Source organism: Somniosus microcephalus, chromosome 7 (genome assembly GCF_052327205.1).
Source record: "Somniosus microcephalus isolate GS21.2 chromosome 7, FLI_Smic_1.0, whole genome shotgun sequence".
Taxonomy (NCBI): domain Eukaryota; kingdom Metazoa; phylum Chordata; class Chondrichthyes; order Squaliformes; family Somniosidae; genus Somniosus; species Somniosus microcephalus.
This window is the reverse complement of record NC_140993.1, coordinates 260,279,537-260,291,843: the sequence shown is the minus strand read 5'-3', so window position 1 is coordinate 260,291,843 and position 12,307 is coordinate 260,279,537. Positions and strand designations below refer to the sequence as shown.

The 12,307-nt window shown below is 46.3% G+C and overlaps 1 protein-coding gene across 4 annotated transcripts in view; it reads left to right on the top strand.

The window, feature by feature from the left end:
- The window catches only part of znf407 (zinc finger protein 407), a 659,746-nt gene that overhangs the window by 53,723 nt on the left and 593,716 nt on the right, over nt 1–12,307 (top strand). The window lies entirely within an intron of this gene.

The following is a 12,307-nucleotide window of genomic DNA, read 5'->3' as shown; positions in this document are numbered from 1 at the left end:
ATAGAACTTTGCCGTTGTGTAGAGCTTTGTAGGATTTTAATGAGATGATTTGGATGGGGAGGAATAGTGAAAGAATAGAACAATAGAATGCTGATGAATAATACCATTTTCTTTTTGATAGATGTAAACAATATTAACTTATGCTTATGCAAAGCAACATATCAGACAAAATTGCTGAACCATATTGTATGGCAGTTATGCTTCAGTATTCCTACATTATAGCAGTGACTACACTTCAAAAAGTACTTAATTGGCTGTAAAGCGCTTTGGGATGTCCTGAGATCGTGAAAGGCGCTATAGAAATGTAAGACTTTCTTTTTTCTTTTATTCATTTGAGCTATGCACTTTGCAAGTGCGCAAGAAAAGAATTGTCTGACTTAAATATTGTATCCCTGCAGTCATGATGCATTATATACTACAAAATGCAGTAATTCCTATTACCAAATGTTTGTTATTAGTCCATCCCATAATCTAAACAGTGAGAATGCTTCCAGCACTCTCCTCCTATTTGCAAACTTTCACCCACATTGGATTTCCCTGCTCATCTACAGTAAAGAAAAGAAGCACAAATAGAACAATGATGGCGTTCCATCTGTGATTTATTCCAATATATTCTTTGTGTGACTGTATATCACCATGGTGCTTCCTTCTTGCCCACCGTTCCGTGGTGGTGTTCTGGGTCCACACTTAACCTATCCAAATGTTACTTCAACACAAGCCTCTACTTACAGGAGACTAGGAGAGGAGGGTTAAGCTGTGTCTCTGGAACATGGCACTGGGAACGAGGTGGTCCCCAATCTCCTCGAGCACGGACCCCAGAGGCTGTTAGCTATCCAAAGGTATGAATATAGTCTGAACCAGCCTGCCTCCTGGCTCTTGGACAGTCACAGATGGGGTGGCGGGAGTCATGTGGAAGTCCAGCAAGAGACTCTTGCCTTCCATGGCCACGTCACCCACCGCCGCCCCCACCCCCCGCCGACCCTAGTTGGAGCATCCATGACACTGTTGCCTCTGACCTGCAAGTGTACAGACCTGACGGTTCCAATTACATCATGGAAGCCCATTTCCACCACATACATCATTTTGGTAACCATGCCTAGTGAGTTAGTGAAAGTGTAACCATAGACCTGGATGGCATTAGTTTGAGTTGTTTTTGGTGGTGTGGCCCCCAAATTGCCCCTTTATCCAAGAGTTTTTGCAGGCTCTCTAAGCTGACCCTCAGTATCCTCCACATGCAACTGGTGGATTGCTCTGTGCTAGCTGCCATTTGTTGAGAAGCTTCCAGCCAGCTCCACCAAGGACCCCGATAATCTGTTGTGCTCAGAATGCATCCTTCTCTCAAAGGCTGGGTCATGGAGATCTGGTTTAAAATTAAAAATTCTCATCATTATTTTCAAGTCTCTCCATGGCCTCGCCCCCTCCCTGTCTCTGTAACCTCCTTCAGTCCTACAACCCGCCGAGATATCTGCGCTCCTCCAATTCTGGCCTCTTGCGCATCCCCAATTTTAATCGCGGCCGTGCCTTCAGCTGCCTGAGCCCTAAGCTCTGGAATTCCCTCCTTAAACCTCTCCAGCTCGCTACCCTTCTCTCCTCCTTTAAGACGCTTCTTAAAACCTACCTCTTTAACCAAACTTTTGGTCATCTGTCCTAATGTCTCCTTATGTGGCTCGGTGTCAAATTCTTGTCTGATAATTGCTCCGGCGAAGCGCCTTGGAACGTTTTACTACATTAAAGGTGCTATCTAAATGCAAGTCGTTGTTGTTGTTGTTTCCCTGATCTCAGCAACTGGGAAGAGAGGGTGACCTCACCCTCCAATGAGGGTCTCCCTGTTCCTCTTCCTCCATCTGTTCCTGCTCCTGTCCACTGTGACTCACCACTGGTGTTGCCTTCCTGCTGTTTAGGCTCAAGCACCTTTGCCTATTTATGTTAGAGCAGCGTAGACTTCGAGGTGACCCGATAGAGCCCTATAAAGTAATTAAATGGAGGGAGGAAGTTTTTAGTCCTGATGCTCCAGCCATCATGGTGTAAGGCAGGCTTGACGGACCAGATGGTCTTTTCCTGCCCGTCAATTTCATGTTTGTTTGAACCTTCCAGGGTGGATGTATCTGAGTGGGTAAGTGCAATGATGGGGTGCTAGGTAGGCTGGTACTTCTCTTGGGGATGTTGTCCAGGTGAGTCCTGGGAGGACCAGCTTGGGAAGCCTGAGGCGATCCTATACAGACACAAAAAGGATAGGGCGACAAAAAGAACTTGGAGGGGGAGAAATTGGGTGAGTAGCGCCACTTGTTAGCGCCTAAAGAGGCAGGCAGTGGCTGTAGCGCCACTGGCTGCGCCTCCCGCGATATTGAGTTGGGGCGCTAATGGTGGCGTTAGCCTTTTGCAGCGCCCCTTTCGCGATATTTGGTAGCGAACGCCGCAGTTCACGGGGCCTTACTGTGCCGGCAGTGGCGCAAGTTAAGGTGGAGGTGTGGGGCGGCTGTTTTTTCCGGCGGCCGCCTGCCAGCACCTCCGTCCTCGGCCTCCTAACGCCCCCCCCCCCCCCCGCGGCATTGCCGGCACTCGCGAGCGGGGATCGCACTGTTGCAGGCCCTTAACAATGGGAGGAAGGCCTGCAGTACCGCAGCGTGCCGTGCCGCAGCGTGTGGCGCTGCGGCACGTTGCGCTGCGATATTCAGTTTCAGCGCCCTAAGAGGGACGCGGAGCGCCTCGAGCCTCGCCCCGTGTCCCTCGAGGGGCAATGAAACTGAATATCTGACGATCGCTGAAACCGCGAACGCTGCGCTAAATCCTGCGCTTAGGCGACTTTTGCGCCACTTTGGCGCCCCAACCCAATTTCTAGGCCAGAATATTTACACTAATGTTGGATAAACAAGGGTCTTGCATGTTTCCAGTGCTCCTGGAAACATTGTGCGAGAGTTTTTCTCATAGGATGTTTAGAAGTGGTCTTGGGATACTAGCACTTCCAACTTCTCCATCTCCTGCAATCTCTGGAACCATTGTCCCTAGATGGAAATCGCCTGCTCTTGAAGGGGGTGAGATCCTTTTATGGAGGGTTCCCAACCTTTCTGTTGTGTAGCACTACCATTTGTGACCCGCTTTATCCTGTAAAAATTGAAACAGAAATGAGGGTTGTAATTTACTGAAGCCTAGAAATTGGCCTCCTTGGCACCTCCCGTTATCGCCACTGGGGGCGCTAACGACCTACCTACCGGGCGCGGCTAAATGAACGACTCCCGCTAAATTGGCTGAGAGGTCTGTGGCGGCAGTAACCCATTGCGCCACGATCTCCTGCGCCCGGAGATCGTGACATCATTGTCCTGCGCATCGCCCCGGACCTGAGCTTTGGTTCCGCCCCTTGCAGCATCGCCCGGCAACAACATCGACAGCTGCAGGAGGCGTTGTTCGAGAGACCGGGCGCTTCAGGGGTGCAAGTTAAAGGGGATGTTGGCGTGATAAGTATAAAAATTGTTGTAATGCATTATTTCAATTTTTATGCATTTTTCTTCGTCTGCGATCGATCAGCCCGGCACTCTGCTGGAGTGCACGAGGCTGATCGGGCCGGATCGCGGCTGCCGTCGGGGACCAGCTGACTGGTCCCAATGCAGAGCCTGTAGCGATGGCCTTTCCCTTTAAGGGAGGGAAGGAGCCTCTGATCTCGGCAGCGCTGCACGGGACATTGTGCCGCGCTGCACCACTACCGCCCCGCCTGCGTCCTTTAGCGCTCCAGGAAGGAAGTGGAGCACTTGATCTAGCGCTCCACTTCCTTCCTGGAGCGCCAACACCGAATTTAGAGAAAGCTGAGAATCTTTAGCGCCTGGCACTAATTTTTTCAGCTTTCAAAAGTTAGCACCCCGAACGGGGCGATGCTGAATTTCTCCCCCCCGAGAGGTAGCATTGAAAAAGTCCATGTGCGACGGTGGAATGGGGTATGGCAAAAGAGAACTGTTTCAAGCGGATAGTGAGACATTCAAACTTGGGAGCTTCTAGCAGTGGATGTGCTTGTGCTACAAGAGTGAATTGGTGGCGAAAGAAGGTTTAGGCCCTGGACAACTGAAGGCACGGCCGCCAATGGTGGAGCGATGAAAATCGGGGATGTGCAAGAGGCCAGAATTGAAGAAGCGCAGAGATCTCAAAGGTTAGTAGGACTGGAGGGGATTACAGAGATGGGGAGGGGCGAGGCCATGGAGGGATTAGAAAACAAGGATGAGAATTTTAAAATCGAGTGCGTTGCCGGACCGGGAGCCAGTGTAGATTGGCGAGCACAGGGGTGATGGGTGAACAGGACTTGGTGTGAGTTAGGATACGGGCAGCTGAATTTTGAATGAACTGAAGGTGGGAGGCAGGAGTGTGATGGAATACTCTCCACTTGCCTGGACGAGTGCAGCTCCAACAACACTCAAGAAGCTTGACACCATCCAGGACAAAGCAGCCCACTTGATTGGCACCCCATCCACCACCTTAAACATTCACTCCCTGCACCACCGGCGCACTGTGGCTACAGTGTGTACCATCTACAAGATGCACTGCAGCAACTCGCCAAGGCTTCTCCGGCAGCACCTTCCAAACCCACGACCATTCCACCTAGAAGGACAAGGGCAGCAGGCGCGCTGGAACACCATCACCTCCAAGTTCCCCTCCAAGTCACATACCATCCTGACTTGGAAATATGTAGGCCGTTCCTTCATCATCGGTGGTTCAAAATCCTGGTACACTCTCCCTAGCAGCACTGTGGGAGTATCTTCACCACACGGACTGCAGTGGTTCAAGAATGCGGCTCACCACCACCTTCTCGAGGGCAATTCGGGTTGGGCAATAAATGCTGGCCTTGCCAGCGATGCCCACATCCCAGGAATGAATTTTTTAAAAAAAGGGAATTCAGAAGAAACTTCTTTACCCAGAGAGTTGGGAGAATGTGGAACTCGCTACCACAGGGAGTGGTTGAGGCGAATAGTATAGATGCTTTTATGGGGAAGCTAGACAAGCATATGAGGGAGAAGGGAATAGAGGGTTATGCTGATAGAGTTAGATGAGGAAGGATGGGAGGAGGCTCGAGTGGAGCATAAATGCCGGCATGGACTGGTTGGGCCGAATGGCCTGTTTCTGTGCTGTAAACTCTATGTAATGCTGTGTAAAAAATCATTCTTACTAACCATTAATATCAAGAAAATCTGTGCGACTTGTGTAAACTAAAAGCGTGATACCTTCTCTGCCTATGATACCACATTTAGTATGGTGGACTTGGTAAGATTGATCTCAAAGCTGCTGGAAAGTTGCCCAAAAACAGGAAGATTGCAGGGGGAGTTGAGTTACTGCACCACTATCTGTAAAATACGGCTTTTTTCCGATGATCTAGAGCGTGGTTTTTTTTCTTCCCCCTTGATTTGTATTTTGGCAGATTAATGGCTTTATTCGCTGATGGAAATACTGCTGCTGCCCAGAAAAGTATTTTGCAGTCATCAGCGGTATATGCACATTTTAAATAGGCAAGCATTTGGCTGCCTTTCCATATTGCAATTATGGCCCAGAAATTCGGGTCCCAACACGTGAGTACGCACGGGGTACTCACACGGAGGCCCAACGAAAGTGCCGGTTTCGTGCATGCACTGCACATGCGCGGGAAACCGGCACTTCCGTTCCCCTGAAAGAAGGGGTTCAGTGGTCGAACGCGTGCGCCGGAGAGGCAGCGCGTGCACATCGAACTTACGTTTTTTTTGCAGGTTTCTCCGGGAGGGTAAGTCTCCAGCAGTTACGCTTTTAAAAAACAGGCGCAAGACCTGCTTTTAACAAGGTAAGTGGTGAATTAATTAAAATTAAAACATTTTTTCCACAGGTTTATTATTTTTAAATACTTTAAAGAAAGGTAAGTTTATTTTTAGCCCCGTTAGAAAATGTAATTAATTTTTTCAAAAATTTAAATTATTGTTTAAAATAGTTATTTCATGTAATTTATAGTTATTTTAAAAATGTGATGTTTTAAAATTTATTTGAAATTTTAGTGATGTTTTGGGGCTTATAGTATTTGTAGGTTTGACAGCTCTTCCTGTCAAACTTATGAATGAAGCATTCCCTGCTCCGATTGGCTCTCCATGGCCCACGTGATCCCAGGGGACGCATCGAACTAACTGCACCCCTGGGATACGCAAGCACTGCGTGCCAGCAGTTGGAGGAGGCCCAGGATCGGAATCCCACGGGGGCCCACAGCTCAACGGCCAGCGCGGTAGGTAAGTGCAGGTCGGGGGCTTGCACCCGCGGGAAGCCCCCGACCCAAATTTCTGGGCCATTATCTTCAACAGTTAACCAGGGAACACACTGGGGAAGGGTCTGGGCTTAAATCTTACTTTCCGTAGTCTTGATTGAAGTGTACAAAATTATGAGGGGCATAGATAGGGTAGATAGAAATAAACTTTTCCCCTTAGTAGAGGTGTCAACAACCAGGGGGCATAGTTTCAAGGTAAGGGGCAGGAGGTTTAGAGGGGATTTGAGGAAAAACTTTTTCATCCAGAGGGTGGTTGGAATCTGGAACTCACTGCCTGAAAGGGTGGTAGAGGCAGGAACCCTCACAACATTCAAGAAGCATTTAGATGAGCACTTGAAACGCCATAGCATACAAGGCTACGGACCAAGTGCTGGAAAATGGGATTAGAATAGACAGGGCTTGATGGCTGGCGCTGGGCCGAAGGGCCGAAGGGCCTCTTTCTGTGCTGTATAACTCTGACATTATGACTGACTTTTTTTTTAGTGGTAGTGCTTGTGAAGTAAGCTGTTCGTGCTATCACTGACCTAAACAAATGAATAAATTGGGCGGCAGGTTGTTGATGCAATACGTGTTACCCCTTATTGGAATCCTATTCGGCTAAATACTGGGAATGCATAAGAAATTGGTTGAAGAGTAAAAAAGCAGTGGGTGTGTTTTAGGAGTTACATTGCAGTGGGGGTGGGAAAGAGTGCTGAGTGAGGTGACCCAGGGATTGGTATTGGGACCACGACAGTTTTTCATTTACATCAAAGACTTGGGATTTAAACACTCGAGGCAATTTGATGAATTTGAAAATAACTCCAAATTATAGAAGGGCAGTTGAATCTGAGGCAGCTTGAGAGCTGCAAAGTGAGTTGAACAAAATGTGTAAGTGGGCAGAATAACGGCAGATGAAACTTAATGAGGCCAAATGTTAAATACTGCACATAGGAATTGAAAATGGATAACACAAGTGCTCTATGAGTGGTGTTGAGATAACTAAGGGTGAAATTGAAAGAGATCTAGGGTATTAGACTTGATGCTCTTATCACTGGAGAGCAGCAATCTATGAAACGCATATAATGCTAAACTATATAGCCAGAACAATGGAATACAAGTCAAAGGAAATCATCCTCAAACTGCATAGTGTACTTGTCAGATGACACCTACAGTGCCAAGTCAAGCTCTGCTCACTGAGAGACAAGAGCCCAATTCAAGCACCAGAGGCAGTTCAGGCAAAGGCACAAGGCTGATGATGCCTTATGTCAGAGGTCTGAATTATGAAGAGAGACTGGAGAAACTTAGGCTTTTTAGCCCTTGGAAGGGGGAGACCGAGAGATGATCTTAAAGGGACATACAGTATGTGATCGTAAAAGGTATGGAAATGATAAATATGGAACACTGCTTTAAACTAAATTCTGAGAGTAGGACAAGGAGATGCGGGTGCAGACTAGGCAGATTTAAGACTGATATCAGGAAATCTTCTTTACACAAAGAACAGTCAATACTTGGAATGGACTTTTGGGTAGAGAGAGAGAGAGACAAAAACCTTGGGATTATTTAAGAAAAAAAAATAGATGATGCAACGTGGCGTGTAAGGTGCTTGTGGATGGATGAACTAAAATAGATTTAATGGCCTTTTGCATCTGTACTTGTGACCGTGGCTTGGAGAAAAGGGAACATTGAATTTGTTAGGAGTAACAATGGGCTACTGAGAATTGGAAGGGCTTCCTTCTGTTGGTAATGCTTACCTTCTCAAGTGGATGTTAAAGTTCCCGTGTCATTGTTCAGAGGAGAAGCAGAAGGTTTGGTGTTTGACTAAAATTCCTCCCTTGAAGAATACCACAAAAAAAGGTTAAAGAACAAAAGAAAGAAAGAACTTGCATTTATATAGTGCCGTTCATGGCCTCAGGATGTCCCAAAGTACTTTACAGCCAATGAAGTACTTTTTTTTCTAAAGTGCAGTCACTGTTGTAGGAAACGCAGCAGTCAATTTGTGCAATTAACTGGTTATTCATCTTCATAGAATAGATTCATAGAATTGTTACAGCACAGTAAGGAGGCCATTTGACCCGTTGAGCCCGTGCCAGCTCTCTGAAAGAGCAATTTAGCTAGTCCCACTCCCCCGCCCTTTCTCCGTAGCCCTGCAATTTTTTTTCCTTCAGGTACTTATCCAATTCCCTTTTGAAAGCCACTATTGAATCTGCCTCCACTGCCCTTTCAGGCAGTGCATTCCAGATCATAAACACTCGCTGCGTAAAAAGTTTTTCCTCATGGCGCTTTTGGATCTTCTGCCAATCACCTTAAATCTGTGTCCTCTGGTTCTCGACCCCTCTGCCAATGGGAACAGTTTCTCTCTCTACTCTGTTTAGACCCCTCATGATTTTGAACACCTCTATCAAATCTCCTCTCGATCCTCTCTGGTCTAAGGAGAACAACCCCAGCCAGCACGGTGGCATAGTGGTTAGCACTGTTGCCTCACAGCACCAGAGACCCGGGTTCGAATCCGGCCTCGGGCAACTGTCTGTGTGGAGTTTGCACATTCTCCCTGTGTTTGCGTGGGTTTTCTCCGGGTGCTCCGGTTTCCTCCCACAGTCCAAAGATGTGCGGGTTAGGTTGATTGGCTATGATAAATTGACCCTTAGTGTTAGGGGGATTAAATAGGTGGGGTTACAGGGATAGGGTGGGATATGTGTTGGGGTTACAGGGATAGGGTGGGATATGTGTCGGTGCAGGCTCGATGGGCCGAAATGGCCTCTATCTGCACTGTGGGGTTTCTGTGATTCTGTGATTCTCCAGTCTATCCAAGTAACTGAAGTCCCTCATCCCTGGAACCATTCTTGTAAATCTTTTCTGCACCCTCTCTAAGGCCTTCACATCCTTCCTAACGTGCTGTGCCCAGAATTGGACACAATACTCCACTTATGGCCAAAGCAGTGTTTTATAAAGGTTCATCATAATTTCCTTGCTTTTGTACTCTATGCCTCTATTTATAAAGTCCAGGATCCCGTAAGCTTTTTTAACCGCTTTCCCAACCTGCCCTGCCTCCTTCAACGATTTGAGCACATATACCCCCAGGTCTCTCTGTTCCTCCACCCCCTTTATAATTGTACCCTTTAGTTTATATCGCCTCTCCTCGTTCTTCCTACCAAAATGTTATCACTTCGCACTTTTCTGCGTTAAATTTCATCTGCCATGTGTCCGCCCATTCCACCAGCCTGTCTATGTCCTCTTGAAGTCTATCCCTATCCTCCTCACTGTTCACTATGCTTCCAGGTTTTGTGTCATCTGCACACTTTGAAATAGTGCCCATTACACCCAAGTCCAAGTCATTAATATATATCAAGAAAAACGGTGGTCCTAGTATTGACCCCTGGGGAACGCCACTATATATCTTCCTCCAGTCCGATAAACAACCATTCACCACTACTCTCTGTTTCCTGTCACTTAGCCAATTTTATATCCATGCTGCCTTTGTCCTTTTTATTCCATGGGCTTCAACTTTGCTGGCAAGCCTATTATGTGGCATTTTATCAAATGCTTTTTGGAAGTCCACGTACACCACATCAACACTCGATTAGTTACCTCATCAAAAAATTCAATCAAGTTAGTTAAACACGATTTACCTTTAGCAAATCCGTGCTGACTTCCCTTAATTAATCTACACTTGTCCAAATGACTGTTAATTTTTTTCTGGATTATCGTTTCTAAAAGCTTCCCTACCACAGAGGTTAAGCTGATTGGCCTGTAGTTTTTGGGTTTATCCTTGCACCCTTTTTTGAACATCTTATTGCTGTTTGTTGGACGTTACGAACATAAAATGGCTACTGCACTGGCTGCCATTACAAGTCACTGCACTCCCAAGAGTAATTCAGTGTGCGAAAAAACACTTTTTTAAAGACATTTTGACAATGTAATAATGTAAATGCAAATATATTTTTATTGATTGGGTAAAAATTGTATTAACAGGTCTCCTTGCTTCCCTGTGAAATTATGCCCTCCATCACTCTATTAACTAGTTTTACATTTTGAGGTGTAATAGAAAATTATTCATGGCTCAAAGCATTAAAATACAACTGAATGAAGAGATGTCCTACAAGAAAATAGTATTGATCGTTGAGGGCCACTTGCTTCAGTCAATCATTTCAGTGATACCGAATATTAGATTTCTGCCCACTAATGTTATAAAACCACCGATATTTGACTCCAATTTTCAGGTTATAGATAGATAACATTTTTGTTATGCTTTATATAAGGTAAGGTAGAAGCAAAATGGAGAAATTCAGCCCAGTACCTATCCCTGCAGAGCTTTGTAAGATATGATAAAACCCACGGGATAATCGTGTCTAGAAAACCACTTCTTTCAGGTGCTACCAGCACTTCCTTTCTGCTTTGATCCATTGGTATCTGTGGCATTGTGAGCTGTTTCACCACAGCTTGCAAGAATATTGTCTTTGGGAGGGGGGATTTGGTAGCTTGGAGGACTAGTACAATCTTATCAGCACTAGGACCTGGGTTTGACTCCAGCCCAGACTGATGCAATGGCGGTTTCTTTGTTGGATAAAATCGCCAATGTGTGTCGGAAAATGGCCAGGCTCAAACTGAATCATCTTCGGTGTAGGCAGAGAGGATTAAGAATTCTTGGGGGCCCCGGGAACCATGAAACATTTGAGGCCACCCTACAACCTCTCCAACCCCACCCCACAGATCTATCAGAATGCAAACATGTAGTAAAAAGCATGAAGAAATAGTCCCATAGACTGTTTACAAACAGCATTAATAATAAAGCAAATCGTATCACAATATACTATGCTTAAATTAAACTTAAATCGCATCACAATATACTGCGCTTAAATGAAACCTGTTTGCATGAGGTCTCTGGCAAGGGTCCCATATCTGGCTGGGGCCCCATGGACACGGACTCCATAGACCCATGTGTTAATCCACCCCGGGTGTGAGCCTACAGCACAAAACTGTTCGGGAAATGGAAATATTGGTGCAGTAGTGGTGCTCTTAGGTTGAGGTTAAGGCATACAGGGAACAACTGCCCCAGATGTTGGTGTGAGCTTGCAATGGTTTAAGAACGGTTTTAATTATATTGCTTTCATTGTTATGCTCAAGAATTCCAAAATTAAGTGTCATAAATATAAGATAGTCACTAATATATCAAATAAGAATTCAGGAGAAACTTCTTTACCCATTGAGTGGTTGCAATGTGGAACTCGCTACCACAGAGAATAGTTGAGGCGAATAGTATCGATGCATTTAAGGGGAAGCTAGATAAACACATGAGGGAGAAAGGAATCGAAGGGTATGCTGATAGGGTGAGATGAAGTAGAGAATTCCAGACTTCCAGTGCCCTTTGTGTGAAATAGTGCTCAAGTACTTTTAAATGTCCTAGCTCTAATTTTAAGATTGTGCCACTTTGTTTTGGATTTTCCCACCAGTGGACATATCGGGGTCGATTTTAATAGCCCTTTGGAGGCGGGTCTATTGTGAAAATCGGAAAAAATGGCTTCAGACTCCCAACCCGCCCCCACCCGATTTTCGTGAGTATCTGTTTAGCCGCTCCCAAACTGACCTGTCTGGAACCGGTGAGACAGGTAGTTAAGGCAGTTGTCTTGTCCAGTCTCTTCCCACCTAAATCCGCGACTCTTCGGCCGCCACTTTAACAGTTTCCAGTTTCCTGGCCCCAACTGCTTCCTTTTCACCATGGACGTACAATCCCTCTACACCTCCATCCCCCACCAGGATGGCCTGAGGGCGCTCCGCTTCTTCCTTGAACAGAGGCCCAACCAGTCCCCATCCACCATCACCCTCCTCTGCTTGGCTGAACTTGTTCTCACATTGAACAACTTCTCCTTTAACTCCACTCATTTCCTCCAAATCAAAGGTGTTGCTATGGGTACCCGCATGGGTCCTAGCTATGCCTGCCTTTTCATGGGATATGTGGAACACTCTTTGTTCCAGTCCTACTCAGGTCCCCTCCCTCACCTCTTTTTCCGATACATTGATGACTATATCGGTGCCGTTTCCTGCTCTCGCCCTGAACTAGACAATTTCATTCACTTT